We start from the raw sequence: 14,776 nt of genomic DNA on the forward strand, positions 1-14,776 counted from the left end.
TCCAGCATGTACAGTTTTGCTTAACTTTCATACACCAATTATACGATGGCTTTGCCTTTTCCCTTTGCTTTTATAAACTTATTAGGCAGTGTGCACTTTGCTTCAGATGAGTTTCAAATTATAGTTGCAGAAAGAATGTGCACTATAGCTGTAAAAATTATCATTAATAATGGAACAATCCTTGCGATATTGAAATGGAAGGAAAAGAGAAAGCATGGTAATTAGAAGATTAGCTGATTGTCAGAAAGCAACTTCACTATGGCTACCATGAGATATGCATTCTAAAAGTGCCCTTGATACCTTGCAACAACAGGATTAATTAATGGTCTCACGCCCGGAACTCCAAAGCCATAAATCTAGTTAGCATTGCAGAGACATGTGGATTCTTTATAACACCCTTCAGACAAACCATTTGTCCTGCTGCCCAGGCTGATCACGTGCAGAGACTGCTTGCCCACACTTCATTGTACTGGATGTTAAAAGTCCATTCAGCTGACATCTCAATCACAGTGGTCCGATAGCAATGGGCGGGAAATAACACGGAATGAACTGGAAGAAAATAATGGTTGAAGCGGGCACATTAGCAATATTTAAGAGCCTTCTAGGTAAGTACGCGTATAGGAGAGGTTTACAGGGCCATGGGGCAAATGCAAGCTGGTGAGACTAGCTCGCTGGGCAACACAGTTGGCATGGACAAATTGGTCAAGCAGCCTGTTTCCTTGCTGTATGACTATGATACTAAGTTGCCATGGAGACTGCAGTAAGGGGCTTTACTTGTAAGGAGATGGTGATAGATATAGGGCATAGGGTGATAGATATAGGGCACGTTGCCAGAGGAGGTGGCAGAGGTATTGGTACAGGTACTTGGATAGGAAAGGAGTAGAGACATATGGACCTCGTGTGGACAAATGGGATTAATGTAGATACAACAAGTTAGGCTAAACAGTTCAGTTCTGTGCTGTACATCTCTGTGACTCCCTCTGACAAAACACATGGCATTGTGTGACTATTTCAAGCACAGGACATTCTAGCTTTCAAACTCGTCCTGTTGCAAATGCACAAATAAACCTCTTTCGGGAGTAAACCAGGCTCAGCCTTGAAGCTATTACTGTGAGGCTTTGTAATGTATTTGCCATTCTTAGTTATAAACAAAGTGGTGATCTTCGGGCAGTCTGGCGGCATTGTTTGGTAACATACCCATGCACTCTGCCACAAAATGGAGCTTGAGAGACCAAGTTAGCCTTTGTGTGCAAAACGTGTGCTTTACATGTAAAAAAGAATAGGTTAGAGTTCAACCCATGCAGAATTTCAGTCGGGCATCTGTTCCATTAGTAACTTTGATAGAATCCTGGGAATGTACTGTTGCTAAAAAATATTGTGTGACACAAATTGAACTGGAATGAGAAGAGTGAGGAAAGCTATTAAGCATGAAATGGGTGATTAGAATTGATGGAATTATTTTGAGAACTAAGACTTGATGGGCCAATTGGGCACCTTCAAAGTCATAAGAAAATGCAAAAGTATATAATCCTGAAATATAACATAAATGGGTGCTGTTTTCTGTTGACTGGTGACATATCAGGGCTTTGCAGCCAAAATCAAACATTTATTGCCCTTGATATGAGTAGCTTTTGAGGCTATTTCTGAGGGCAATTAAATATTAGATATATTACTGTGATCACAAATCACAAATTGGCCCCATCAGATAAAGGTAACATTTTTATTCAGAAAAATATGAAAAAAGCTGCAGAGGATTGTAAGTTTAGTCAGCTCCATCTTGGGTACAAGCCTACAAAGTACCCAGGATATCTTCAAGGAGTGGTTTCTCAGAAAGGCAGTGACCATTATTAAGGACCCTCAGCACCCAGGGCATATCCTTTTCTCACTGTTACCATCAGGTAGGATATACAGAAGCCTTAAGACACACACTCAGCGATTCAGGAACAGCATCTTCCCCTCTGCCATCCGATTCCTAAATGGACATTTAACCATGAACACTACCTCACTTTTTAAATATATTATTTCTGCTTTTTTTGCATGATTTTTGATCTATTCTATATGCATGTACTATAATTGATTTACTTATTGATTATTATTTTTTTTCTTCTACATTATGCATTGCATTGAACTGCTGCTGTTAAGTTTACAAATTTCACAGACATGCCAGTGATAATAAATCTGATTTTGATTCTGAGTCTGAAAATACCTTAGTGAAATCAAGAAGCATTTGTTGCAATCAAAAAGTAAGTGCAGATGGTGGAAGCTTGAAATAAAAGCAGAAAATGTTAGAAATACTCAGCAAGTCAGGCAACATCTCTAGAAAGAGAAATATAATTAACGTTTTGAGTTGATGATCCTTTGTCATGTCTCAGAAAATTTAGAAATGTAATGAAGTCAAGGAAGCTCATCAATTTGAAGCATGAATTTGGTTTCCCTTTTCACAGATGTTCCCCTGATCTTCTGAGTATTTAAGAGAATGCATTAGTTTCATGGTCACTGTTCTTTTTTTTATTGCAGACCACACGTAATTTAATTTCTCCAGCTCCAATGGGATTTACAATCATTATTAGACCTATAATTGTTGATCTGGATCATTCATGTAAATTTCCATATGACAAGCCCACTAACTTTAACTACTGTACTGGTTTTGGTAGCTTTTCATTTTAGTCTTGGTGCTGAACTGTTGCTGTAGTCTGGAATGACTCATTTGGCACCTCAGTATTATCTGGTTGCCAATTAAAAATCTTGAAAGATAAAACCTCACACACTTTATTTACCTGAAGAGAACAAATGGAATCCCTGCTCAAAGACTTAAATGAGTCAACTGTCTTCTTAACAGAAACATGAAAAACAAAACAAAAGCTTATGTTCCTTTCTTGTTTGGTTAGGTTGATCAGATGGGGAATTTTCTCTGTATAAAAAACCGAATCATTATTGTAAACAGTAACCTGTTCCGCTTTGGAATGCGACTGAGATCAGAAAGGATCATTTTGTGAAGCAACAGAGCAAAATCAAGAACGCAGAGAAATACGGATGTGAAATGTTCAGCATACTGCTCCTTCATCCTGAGAACAGGATTAAGATCCTGATGGGATGATAGCTGAGCTGAACAAAGGCAAAGAAAGCTCTGAAGCAGGGAAGCAGAGGATTAGGTATAAAGATAAAATTAGCATCTATTCAGATTTCACTAAAATATTTTCAGAATCAGGTTTATGATCACCGGCATGTGTCGTGAAATTTGAAATGAAAGCTAACATCACATTTGCCTTCGTCACCACCAACTCTGCCTGCAAGTTAACCTTTAGGTTGTTCTGCACAAGGACTCCCAAGTCCCTTCCCATCTCAGAATTTTGGATTTTCTCCCCGTTATTTTCTCCTCGTTATTTCTACGACCGAAGTGCAGGACCATGCATTTTCCAACATTGTATTTCATTTGCCACTTTCTTGCCCTTTCTCCTAATCTAAGTCCTTCTGTATTCTACCTGTTTCCTCGACATTGCCTGTCCCTCCACCAATCTTCATATCATCTGCAAACTTGGCAACAAAGCCATCTATTTCATCTTCTAAATCATCGATATACAGCTCCAAACACCGACCCCTGCAAAACACCACTATTCACTGCCAGCCAACCAGAGAAGGATCCTTTTATTTCCACTCGCTTCCTCTGACCAATCAGCCAATGCTCTAACCATGTCAGTAACTTCCCTATAACGCCATGGGCTCTTAACTGGTAAGCAGCCTCATGTGCGGCACCTTGTCAAAGGCCTTCTGAAGGTCCAAATATACAACATCCACTGCATCCCCTTTATCTATCCTACGTAAACTCCTCAAAGGATTCCAACAGGTTTGTCAGACAAGATTTTCCCTTAAGGAAACCATGCTGACTTTGACCTCTTGTCCTGTGTCACCAAGTACTCCATCACCTCATCCTTTGCAATTGATTCCAACATCTTCCCAGCCACTGAGGTCAGGCTAACTGGTCTATAATTTCCTTTCTGCTGCCTTCCTCCTTTCTTAAAGAGTGGAGTAACATTTGCAATTTTCCAGTCCTCTGGCACCATGCCAGAGTCCGATGATTTTTGAAGGATTATTACTAATGCCTCCACAATCTCTATTACTACCTCTTTCAGAACCCTAGGGTGCAGCTTATCTGGTCCAGGTAATGAATGTACACTTAGGTCTTTCAACTTTTTGAGCATCTTCTCCATTGTAATAGTAACTGCACTCACTTCTCTTCCTTCACCCCCTTCAACATCTGGCACACTAGTAGTGACTTCCACAGTGAAGAGTGATGCAAAATACTCATTTAGTTCATTTGTCAACTCTTTGGCCCCCATTATTATTTCTCCAGCCTCATTTCTCTAGCAGTCCTATGTCCACACTCATCTGTCTTTTATTTATACTTGAAAAAGATTTTACTATCCATTTTGATACTGTTTAACTTGCTTTCATATATCATTTTTTCCCTCTTTTAGTTTCTTTTCGTTGCTCTCTGTAGGACTTTAAAAGCTTCCCAATCCTCTGTCTTCACACTTTTTGCTTTGTTGTATGCCCTCTCTTTTGCCCTTACATTAGCTTTGACTTCCCTTGTCAGCCACAGTTGTATTATATTGTCATTTGAGTATTGCTTTGTTTTTTGGAATACATCTATCCTGCACCTTCTTCATTTTTCCCAGAAACTCACTCCATTGCTACTCTGCTGTCATCCCTTCCAACATCTCCTTCCAATTTATATCTGCCTGCCTTTCCTGACAGTCTAACTGCACGCTATCTTTGCTTTCTTACCACCCATCCTATCCTGAGTCCCTTCACTCTGGTTTCCAGCCCCCTGCCAAATTATTTTAAACCCTCCCCAACAACTCTGACAAACCTGCCCACGAGAATATTGGTTCCCCTCGGGTTCAGCTGCAACCTGTCACTTTTGAACAGGTCATACCTTCCCCCAGAAGAGATCCCAAAGATCCAAGTACCTGAAGCCTTGCCCCCTGCAGTAGCTTCTCAGCCACGTATTAATTTGCCAAATCATCCTGTTTCTGCCCTCACTGGTGCACGTAGCAGGCAGCAATCCAGAAATTACTACCTGGGAGGTCCTGCCTCTCAGCTTTCTACCTAGTTCTCTAAATTCCCTTTTCAGCACCTCTTTGCTTTTCCTTCCTATGTCATTGGTACCAATATGTACCAAGACATCTAGCTGCTTTCCTGCCCTCTCCAAAATGTTGGGTACACGATCCAAGATGTCCCTGACCCTCGTACCTGGGAGGCAACATATCACCTGGATGTCCTATTCACATCCACAGAATCTTCTATCTGTTCCCCTGACAACTGAGTCCCCATCATTACTGCTCCCTTCTTCTCCCTCTGCACCACAGACCTACGCCCAGTGCCAGTAACCCATTCCCCAAGGTGGTCATCACCCACAACAGTATCCAAAACTGTGTCCTTATTTTTGAGGCGAATGGCTGCAGGGTGCTAACTGCCAATTCACATTTCCATTTTTCCTGACAGTCTCCAGCTACTCACCTCCTGCAGCATCGGTGTGACTGTAACTCTAACTCCGATCGATTATCTCCTCACTCTCCTGTACAAGCCGAAGGTCATCCAGCTGCTGCTGCAGATCCCTAACACGGTCTTCAAGAAGCTGCAGCCGGATGCACTTCACGCAGATGTAGTTCCCAGGGAGGATCTGGGTTACCCAGGACTCCAACATCCCACATGAAAAACATGCAACAGCCACTTACTGCACTAGGTATGGTAAGAGAGAACAAAATGGGAAACTTAGCAGAAGCTTACACAGAGCCAATGCCTCTTTTCATCCAAAGCCTTCTTTGAGTCAAAGCCTGACACTCCTACTCTCACCACTGGACTACTCCCAACAAATGTGACCCCCCGCCCTCGCTTGTCCCTTCTGTACTTTCAGACAAGTGTCACCGACCTTCGAGAAACCTCGCCACTGCGGCCTGCTCCTGCTGCTGATTGGGCTATCAGAATGAGCCTGAACACCCACGACGGCCTCCTTTCAAAAAAGCATCACTGAACTGCGAGGAACCTCATCTCTGTGGCCTGCTCCAACCCCTGATTGGGCCATACAATGTTTTTGAAGATTGCATCCAACAAGTCTTCATTTTCATTGTAACATTCAACTTGATTGTTGATACCTTCAAATTCTTTGTCGGTCCTAACTTGCTGAAGTAGTGCAATCGTTTCATTTTCATTCCTGGCTGTTTCTGGTATCTCCAAGCCTGAATGATTGAAGCTGCAGTGAGCAGAACTGTTCTGAATTGTTTTGCCACTTACCTTTTGCCAGCTATCAGTGATAAAGATCACTATTTTTTGAGCACAAACGCATCCAAATGATGTTATTTAAAAACTGTTCTCTCTAAGCATGGTGTAATGTCTATACTGGTGCATGCAGCTCACACTAGATAGAAACTGTTCAGCAACAAACTCCTGTCCCAATTAAGCAGCATTGCATCCCAAATAAATGAAGGAAATCCCAGCTATTTTCTTAGCTAGTTTTTGTTCTTTAAGAGTTGTCCAAATAGGTGGCTGCACCAATTAACTGATGGCCCAATTAACCAGAATCCACTGTACTTTTTAACAGTGGTGGAGCTGTGGTGACCCAGGTTTAATCCTGACCTCATTCGTCATCTCTATGAGGTCACACATTCTCTTTCTGACTGTATAGTTTTATTCCAGGTACTCAATTTTCCCACAGTGTCCAAAGATACTGGCAGTTTAATTAGTTACTCCACTCCTGGGTATGGGTGGTCAGGGGAAGTCGGTGGCTTGTGAAAGTGAAAATGGAATGATGCATGGATGAATTATGCGACCATAGAATTCATCTGCTTTCTAGCTAGTCTGGGTGCTGTCTTAAATATTGTGAGTTATTGCCTGTACAGCTGGATAATTTCAGTGTAAAGTCCTTGAGCACTGTTAGTTTAAGAGTTCCTCTCTGCACTCAACAAGACAGCAGCTCTGTTTCTGGAAGGGCACTAGCCAACCCACCATTGAGGACACCTTCAAATGGCAGCATCCATCAACAAGGGCCCTCTCCAGCCCTCATCCTACCATCCGGGAGGAGGAAAACCCACAATTAACTTTAAAGGAACTGCTTCTTCCTCTCTGCCATTAGATTTTGAATAGTTCATAAACCATGAACACTATCTCACTATTCCTCTTTTGAAATAATTATTTAATTGAACATAGAACATGGAACAATACAGCACAGTACAGGCCCTTCAGCCCACAATGTTGTGCCGACCCTTAATCCCTGCCTCCCATATAATCCTCTACCTTAATTTCCTCCATCTACCTGTCTAGTAGTCTCTCAAATTTCACTGGTGTATCTGCCTCTACCACTGACTCAGGCAGTGCATTCCACGTACCAACTACTCTCTGAGTGAAAAACCTTCTTCTAATATCTCCCTTGAACTTCCCACCCCTTATCTTAAAGCTATGTCCTCTTGTACTGAGCAGTGGTGCCGAGGAAGAGGTGTTGGCTGTCCACGCTGTCTATAATTGTTGTAACTTATTGTAATTTTCACATCATGCACTGCTTTGCTGTCACAAAGCAACAAATTCCATGACATACAGTATGTCAATAACAATAAACCTGATTCTGATTCTGATTCTGATTCTGTTTCAGGACCATTTTAGAAAGTAATTTGTTCAGATGCTGCACCATAGGTCTGTGTATTGCATATGCACGTATACCAACAAAAAAATAAAATATTGGTGAAGCCATAGCTGGAGTGTTGTCTGTAATTCTAGTCAGCATGCAACAGGGAGGATCTTCCTTGCACTCCCTCCAGTGTAAGGGAGATTCACCAAGATGTTGCCTGTGATGGAATGTTTCAGCTATCTGCCACTGCATAGACACATTTGCTTTCCATACTGGAGGATGCTGAGGGTTTAACTAGTGAACACTACATATTATTGAGAGGGATAAATAGACTAGGAAGTGTGAAACTTTTCTCCATTTGTAAAGGTGGGACGGCTATTTTTTCATCTAGACATACCAAAAGACAGTGAAAGGCTTTTGTTTGCATGATATCCAGACAAATCTGTCCATACATTGAGGAAGTGAAAAGCAAAATGTAGTACAGAATGAAATGTTACCATTACAAGAGAAAATGCACATATGACATATATGCTGCAAGGACCCCAACGAGGTAGATTGCAAGATCAGGAGTTCACCTTTTAGCGTTAGAGAGGTCCAATCAAGAGTCTGGAAACAGCAGATTGGAAGCTGTTCTTGAGCCTGGAGGGTGATATGGATTTCAAATTTTTTTATCTTTTACCTGATCGGAGAGGAAATAAAAGAGAGTGTCCGAAGTAGATGAGGCATTTGATTATGTCGCTTTCCCAAGGCAGCAGGAATCATTAGAGGGTAGGCAGGCGTATGTGATAAACTGTGCTGTGTTCAGAGTGCACTGCAGTTTCTTACGATCTTGGGCAGAGCAGTTGGCACATGCCGAATTTCCATAGTCTTCTGAGGAAGTGGAGGTTGCTTGAAACCTCGAAAGCACTGCCTGAGGAGATGGTGGAGAAGGCACTCTCACAACATGTAAGAAGTGGTTAGCGTAGAAGCTGTGACCCAAGAGTTGGTATATGGGATTAATAAGGATTGACACTTGGTGATTGCCATGGACAAGGATCAGCTTGAAAACCTTTTTTTCCATGAGGTATGACTCAATGACTCTTCGCATACAGAGAGATGAATCTAACTGTTAGAAAATCAAGATCATACACTGGTGAGAGAGTAGTTAATATCCTCAGTTCCTTAAAATAGATAGGAATTAATAATTGTTGATAATTAGATCATGTTAAGATAAAAAGACACAACAAGACAACATACCTTAAATGAGCCAATGTGACCAAGAATCAAGTGAAATCATAAGCACCAGAGGTTCTGCAGATGCTGGAAATCCGGGAAAACACAAAAAGTGCTGGAAAAATTCAACAGGTCAGGCAATATCTATGGAAAAGAATAAATAGACAATTTTTCAGGCCAAGGCCCTGGCCAGTCCTGATGAATGGTCTCAGCCAGAAACTTTGTTTATTTCATAGATGCTGCCTGACCCGCTGAGATTCTCCAGAATTTTGTGTATTGATCAAGCGCCATCAGTTCTTGCAAATTAAGATTGAAACCCAACTAAGGCAGAATCAGAATTCTACTTAATTCTGAGTTTCCAGGTTTTACAAAAGGAAGATCAGTCTGGTTTTCCTTCATCGTCACTTCCTGCCTGCAGTCTGCATGTATAGGGCAGTTGTTCTGTGAGTGTAGCTGTGCTGCTACCACTGCTCAGAACTCCCAATCACTGGAAGAACACCCTGCCACCTCCTGAAAATGGATAGTCATGCTTTAGTTGAGGTTCCAGTGGGCTACTGGTATCTCAACCAAAACATTGCCTTTAGGAGAGAGGTGGGCAAAGAGAAAATGTAAGAGATTTAAATAGTCTAAACCTGTACCAGAAAGGGTTTCTCTATCTTATGCAAAAAGATTGTTTCTCCCTTATGTAATGATTTACACTCACTGACCACTTTATTAGGTACACTTGCACATCAGCTCATTAATGTAAATACCTCATCAGCAACTCAATGTATAAATCATGCAGACATGGTCAAGATGTTCATTTGTTATACAGACCAAACATCTGAATGGGGAGGAAAATCACTTAAGAGACTTTCACTGTGGAATTATTGTTGGTGCCAGATGGGGTGGTTTGAGTATCTCAGAAACTGCTGGTCTCCTGGGATATTCACATACAACTGTCTTTTAGAGTTTACAGAGAATTGTGTGAGAAACAAAAAAAACATTCTGTGAATGGCAATTCTGTGGACAAAAACACCTTATTAATGAGAAAGTTCAGAGGAGACTATACAGACTGGTTCAAGCTGACAGGAAGGTGACAGTAACTCGGATAGTCATGCATTATCACAGAGCTGTGCAGAAGAGCATCTCTGAATATACAACACATCACACGCTGAAATAGATTGACTACAGCAGCAGAAGATAGAATCAGAATAAGACATGATATCATTGGCATACGACGTAAAATTTGTTTTGCAATCTTAGTAATTTAGAGTTTTTAAAGAAACACCATAAATTACAATAAGAAATATGCATTAAAAATTGAATTAAATAGTGCAAAAGAGAGCAAGATATACTGAGGTAGTGTTCATGAGTTTATTGTCTATTCAGAAATGTGATAGTAAAGGGGAAGCTGGTCCTGTTGTGTCTTCAGACTCACATATCTCCTCCTTGATGGTAACAATGAGAAGAGGGTGTGTCCTGGGTGATGGGGGTCCTTAATGATGGATGCCCTTTTTGAGGCATCGCCTTTTGAAGGTGTCCTCAATGCTGGGGAGGCAAGTCCACATGATGAAGTTGGCTGTGTTTACAACTTCCTGCAGCTCTTTTCTGCTCATGTGTAAGGGCCCCTCCATACCAGACAGTGATGCAATCAATTTCTATATTATATCTGCAGAAGTTAGCAAGAGTCTTTGGTGACATGCCAGTCTCCTCAAACTCCTAATGAAACGTAGCCACAGTTGCGCCTCTGAAATTGCACTAATATGTTAGACCCAGGACAGGTCATCAGAGATGTTGAAACCCAGGAACTTGAAACTACTCACCCTTTCCACTGCTGATCCTTCAATGAGGACAGCTGTATGTTCCCTTGACTTCCCCTTCCTGAAGTCCACATTCAATTCTTTTGATCTTACTGAAGTTGTTGTGACACCACTCAACCAGCTGATCTATCTCACTCCTGTAGGCCTCTTCGTCAGCATCTGAAATTCTCTCAGCAATAGTTCTGTCAATAGCAAATTTCGAGATGATGGTTGAGCTGTGGCTGGCAACATAGCTATGGGTGTGACAGAGAAAAGCAGTGGGCTAAGCACACGTCCTTGAGGTGCCTCAGTGTTAATTGTCAGCAATGTGGAGATGTCATTTCCAATTTTCACTGAATGTGGTCCTCCAGGGAGGAAGTCACGGATCCATTTGCTTTGGGAGGTACAGAGGCCCAGGTTTTAGAGCTTGTTGATTAGCGATGAGGGTATGATTGTGTCGAACGCTGAGCTGTAATCAATAAGCAGCAGCCTGATGTAGGCAATGCTATCGTCCAAGTGATTTAAAGCCGAGTGGAGAGCAATTGAGATTGCATCTGTTGTAGACCTGTTGTGGCGATAGGCGAATTGCAGCAGGTCCAACTCCTTGCTTAGACAGTTGGTTCTGATACTAATAAATTGGGCACTGAGTGTATGTGATTAGTTATCAAAAGATATGAATCTGTCGATGAGGGTTCTCAGTCATCCAGGTCATTGTATATCAAGCAGTAGTAAATCAAGACCACTGGACTCGCTGTGTTTAGAAGACGTTTTGCCACTCATCTGAGAGGCTCCTTCAGTTCAGATCCACGGTGGGTAGTTTTCTAGCTTATAAACTCTGTGAGTTGTTTAAAGGTACAGCAATCTCTTGAGGGTTATTAAGAGTCATAAAGATAATGAGAGGGTCATTATCTTTAGATGAATGGAGATGTGAACTGTTGTGAACACATTGGGGTAGAGATGTTAGGACAGTATTGTAAGTCGTTGATAGGTGGTATTGTACTCCACCCCCTCTGTTCAGGGATGGGTTTTTCAGTTTGACAAAGGTGGCTTCTTTAAACCATCTTTCAAACCACCCTATCCTCCCTGCTCAAAATGTGCACATTGTTCTCATCAAAGGAGCAATGAGGTGCAAGCCTTCACAGAACACATCAACTTGGTGGATAATAACATCAAATTTACACAAGCAGATGTCAAGAAATGGTGATTTTAGATTGTGTCGTACTCATCAGAGAAAATGGGTATCTAGATATTGAAGTTTACAGGAAACCAACCCACACATATCAGTACCTACCCATCGCCTGTTAAAATGCACGTTGGGGAATATTACAACACTATGTCAGCTCGCCGAGAATGTGCCCACCAACATTACAACTAAAGATAAGGAGTGCAAGTACTTGAGAGAAGCCTTGAAAGCTTGCAGCTACCCTGGCTGGGCCTTCAGCAAGACAGCAACAAAAACCAGCAGGGATATCAGCCCAATAGACAGAGGTAAGGAGCAAGGTCTTGGTGCAAGTGAGTTCAGGGAGTTAGGTACGAAGCTGAAGGGCAGGACCTCCAGGGTAACAATCTCAGGATTGCTACCTGTGCCACATGCGAGTGAGGCAAGGAACAGAAGGATTATACAGATTAATACGTGGCTGAGAGGATGGTGCAGGAGGGAGGGCTTCAGGTTTTTAGATAATTGGGCTTTGTTCCAGGGAAGGTGGGATCTGTTCCGACAGGACGGTTTACACCTGAACTGGAGCGGTACTAACATTCTTGCAGGAAAGTTTGCTAGTGCTGCTCGGGGGGGGTGGGGGGGGGTTTAAACTAAATTTGCAGGGGGCAGGGATCCAGAATGTGAGAGAGGATAGTGAGATGAAGAATAAAGAACAGGTGGGGACTACACAGGTCCGGAATATTAAGTGTGTAGTAGAAAAAGGTAAGGCGGAACAAGTGATAAGGAGGACACATGTACAGAGGGATGGTCTGACGGAACATGGAGTTAACCGTGCAGAAAGGATAAGTAAATTTAAGAAGGGCAACAAAATTCAAGGGGCGTATAGCCCGATGGGATTTCGGGGAGATGGGTTAAGCACAATAGGCAGCGATTTAAACACAGAGAGGAGAAATGGGCTAAAAATTCTATATCTGAATGCACAAAGTGTCATTCAGATATGGAATGTCAGAGTATATGTCAGAATATAGAGTGTCAGAAATAGGGTGGATGAGCTTGAAGCTCAGGTGCGAATGGGTAACTATGATGTTGTTGGGATAACGGAGACATGGTTGCAGGGAGATCAGACCTGGAAAATGAATGTACAAGGGTATACGTGCTATCCTAGGGATAGAAATGTGGGCAGAGGGGGTGGGGTGGCCCTGTTGGTGAGGAATGAGATTCAGTCCTTTGCAAGGGGGGGACATAGGATCAGGAGAAGTAGAGTCTGTGTGGATAGAACTGAGGAACAGTAAGGGCAAAAAGACCCTAATGGGTGTTATCTACAGGCCCCCAAACAGTAGCATGGATATTGGGTGCAAGTTGAATAGGGAATTAACATTGGCATGTGGCAAAGGTAATGTCGCAGTAGTTATGGGGGATTTCAACATGCAGGTGAACTGGGAGAATCAGGTTGGTGCTGGACCCCAGGATAAGGAGTTTGTAGAGTGCCTATGGGATGCATTCTTGGAACAGCTTGTACGAGAGCCAACCAGGGACAAGGCTATTCTGGATTTAGTGTTGTGTAATGAACAGGAGTTGATAAGCGATCGTGAAGTAAAGGAGCCATTAGGAGGTAGTGACCATAATATGATAAATTTTATCTGCAATTTGAGAAAGATAAGGGCAGATCGGAGGTGTCAGTGTTGCAGTTGAACAAAGGAGACTATGGAGCCATGAAGGAGTTGCTGGCCAAAGTTAAATGGACGGATATCAAAGCAGAAAAGACAGTGGAACAGCAATGGCAGGTATTCTTGGGAATAATGCACAAGGTGGAAAATCAGATCATCCCCCGGAAAAGGAAGGATTCAAAGGGGGGAAAGGGGCCACAGTGGTTGATAAAGGAAGTCAGAGATTGCATAGCATTAAAAAAAAAGTATGACAGAGTGGGAAGACAAATGATTGGAAAATTTTTAAGGAACAACAGAACTTAACTAAAAAGGCAATACGGGGAGAAAAAATGAGGTACGAACGCAAGCTAGCCAGGAATATAAAGGAGGATAGCAAAAGCTTTTTTAGGTATGTGAAGAGAAAGAAGATAGTTAAAAACAATGTTGGGCCCTTGAAGAATGAATTGGGTCAAATTGTTATGGGAAATAGAGAAATGGCAGAAGAATTTAATAAGTACTTTAGATCTGTCTTCACTAGGGAAGACACAATCAATCTCTCAGATGTATGGATGGGCCAAGGACATAGGGTAACAGAGGAAATGAAACAGATTGACATTAGGAAGGAAACGATGATGAGTAGACTGATGGGACTGAAGGCTAACAAATCCCCAGGTCCAGATGGTCTGCATCCTAGGGTACAAAAGGAGGTGGCTCTGGAAATTGCGGATGCATTGGTAATCATTTTCCAATGTTCCTTAGATTCAGGATCAGTTCCTGAGGATTGGAGAATGTCTAATGTTATCCCACTTTTTAAGAAAGGAGGGAGGGAGAAAACAGAGAACTATCGTCCTGTCAGCCTAACATCAGCAGTGGGAAGATGCTAGAGTCCATTATTAAAAATGAAATAGTGGCATATCTAGATAGCAGTGATAGGATTGGGCTGAGCCAGCATGGATTTACCAAGGGCAAATCATGCTTGACTGATCTATTGGAGTTTTTCGAGGATGTAACCAGGAAGTTAGACAAGGGAGATCCAATGGATGTAGTGTACCTCGATTTTCAGAAGGCATTTGATAAGGTCCCACATAGGAGATTGGTGGGTAAAATCAGAGCTCATGGCATTGGGGGGAAGATATTGACATGGATAGAAAACTGATTGGGAAATAGAAAGCAAAGGGTAACGGTGAATGGGTGTGTCTCGGAATGGCAGGTGGTGACTAGTGGGGTGCCACAGGGCTCGGTATTGGGACCACAGCTATTTACGATTTACATCAGTGATTTAGATGAAGGCATTGAGAATAAAATCAGCAAGTTTGCTGATGATACTAAGCTGGGTGGCAGTGTGACATGTGATGAG

The 14,776-nt window shown here is 42.1% G+C and overlaps 1 protein-coding gene across 2 annotated transcripts in view; it reads left to right on the top strand.

Moving 5' to 3' along the window:
• LOC132402460 (muscarinic acetylcholine receptor M3-like) overlaps positions 1-14,776 on the top strand; it is a 327,626-nt gene that overhangs the window by 155,760 nt on the left and 157,090 nt on the right. Inside the window, exon 3 of one of the 2 annotated variants that reach the window (XR_009514907.1) lies at positions 5,918-5,966. The exons of the other annotated variant lie outside the window; for it this stretch is intronic. The gene's annotated coding sequence lies outside the window, so the exon portion shown is untranslated. Of the gene's footprint in view, positions 1-5,917; positions 5,967-14,776 lie in introns of those variants that run through there. 2 annotated transcript variants of the gene reach the window in all.

Source organism: Hypanus sabinus, chromosome 12, assembly GCF_030144855.1.
Source record: "Hypanus sabinus isolate sHypSab1 chromosome 12, sHypSab1.hap1, whole genome shotgun sequence".
NCBI classification, from domain to species: domain Eukaryota; kingdom Metazoa; phylum Chordata; class Chondrichthyes; order Myliobatiformes; family Dasyatidae; genus Hypanus; species Hypanus sabinus.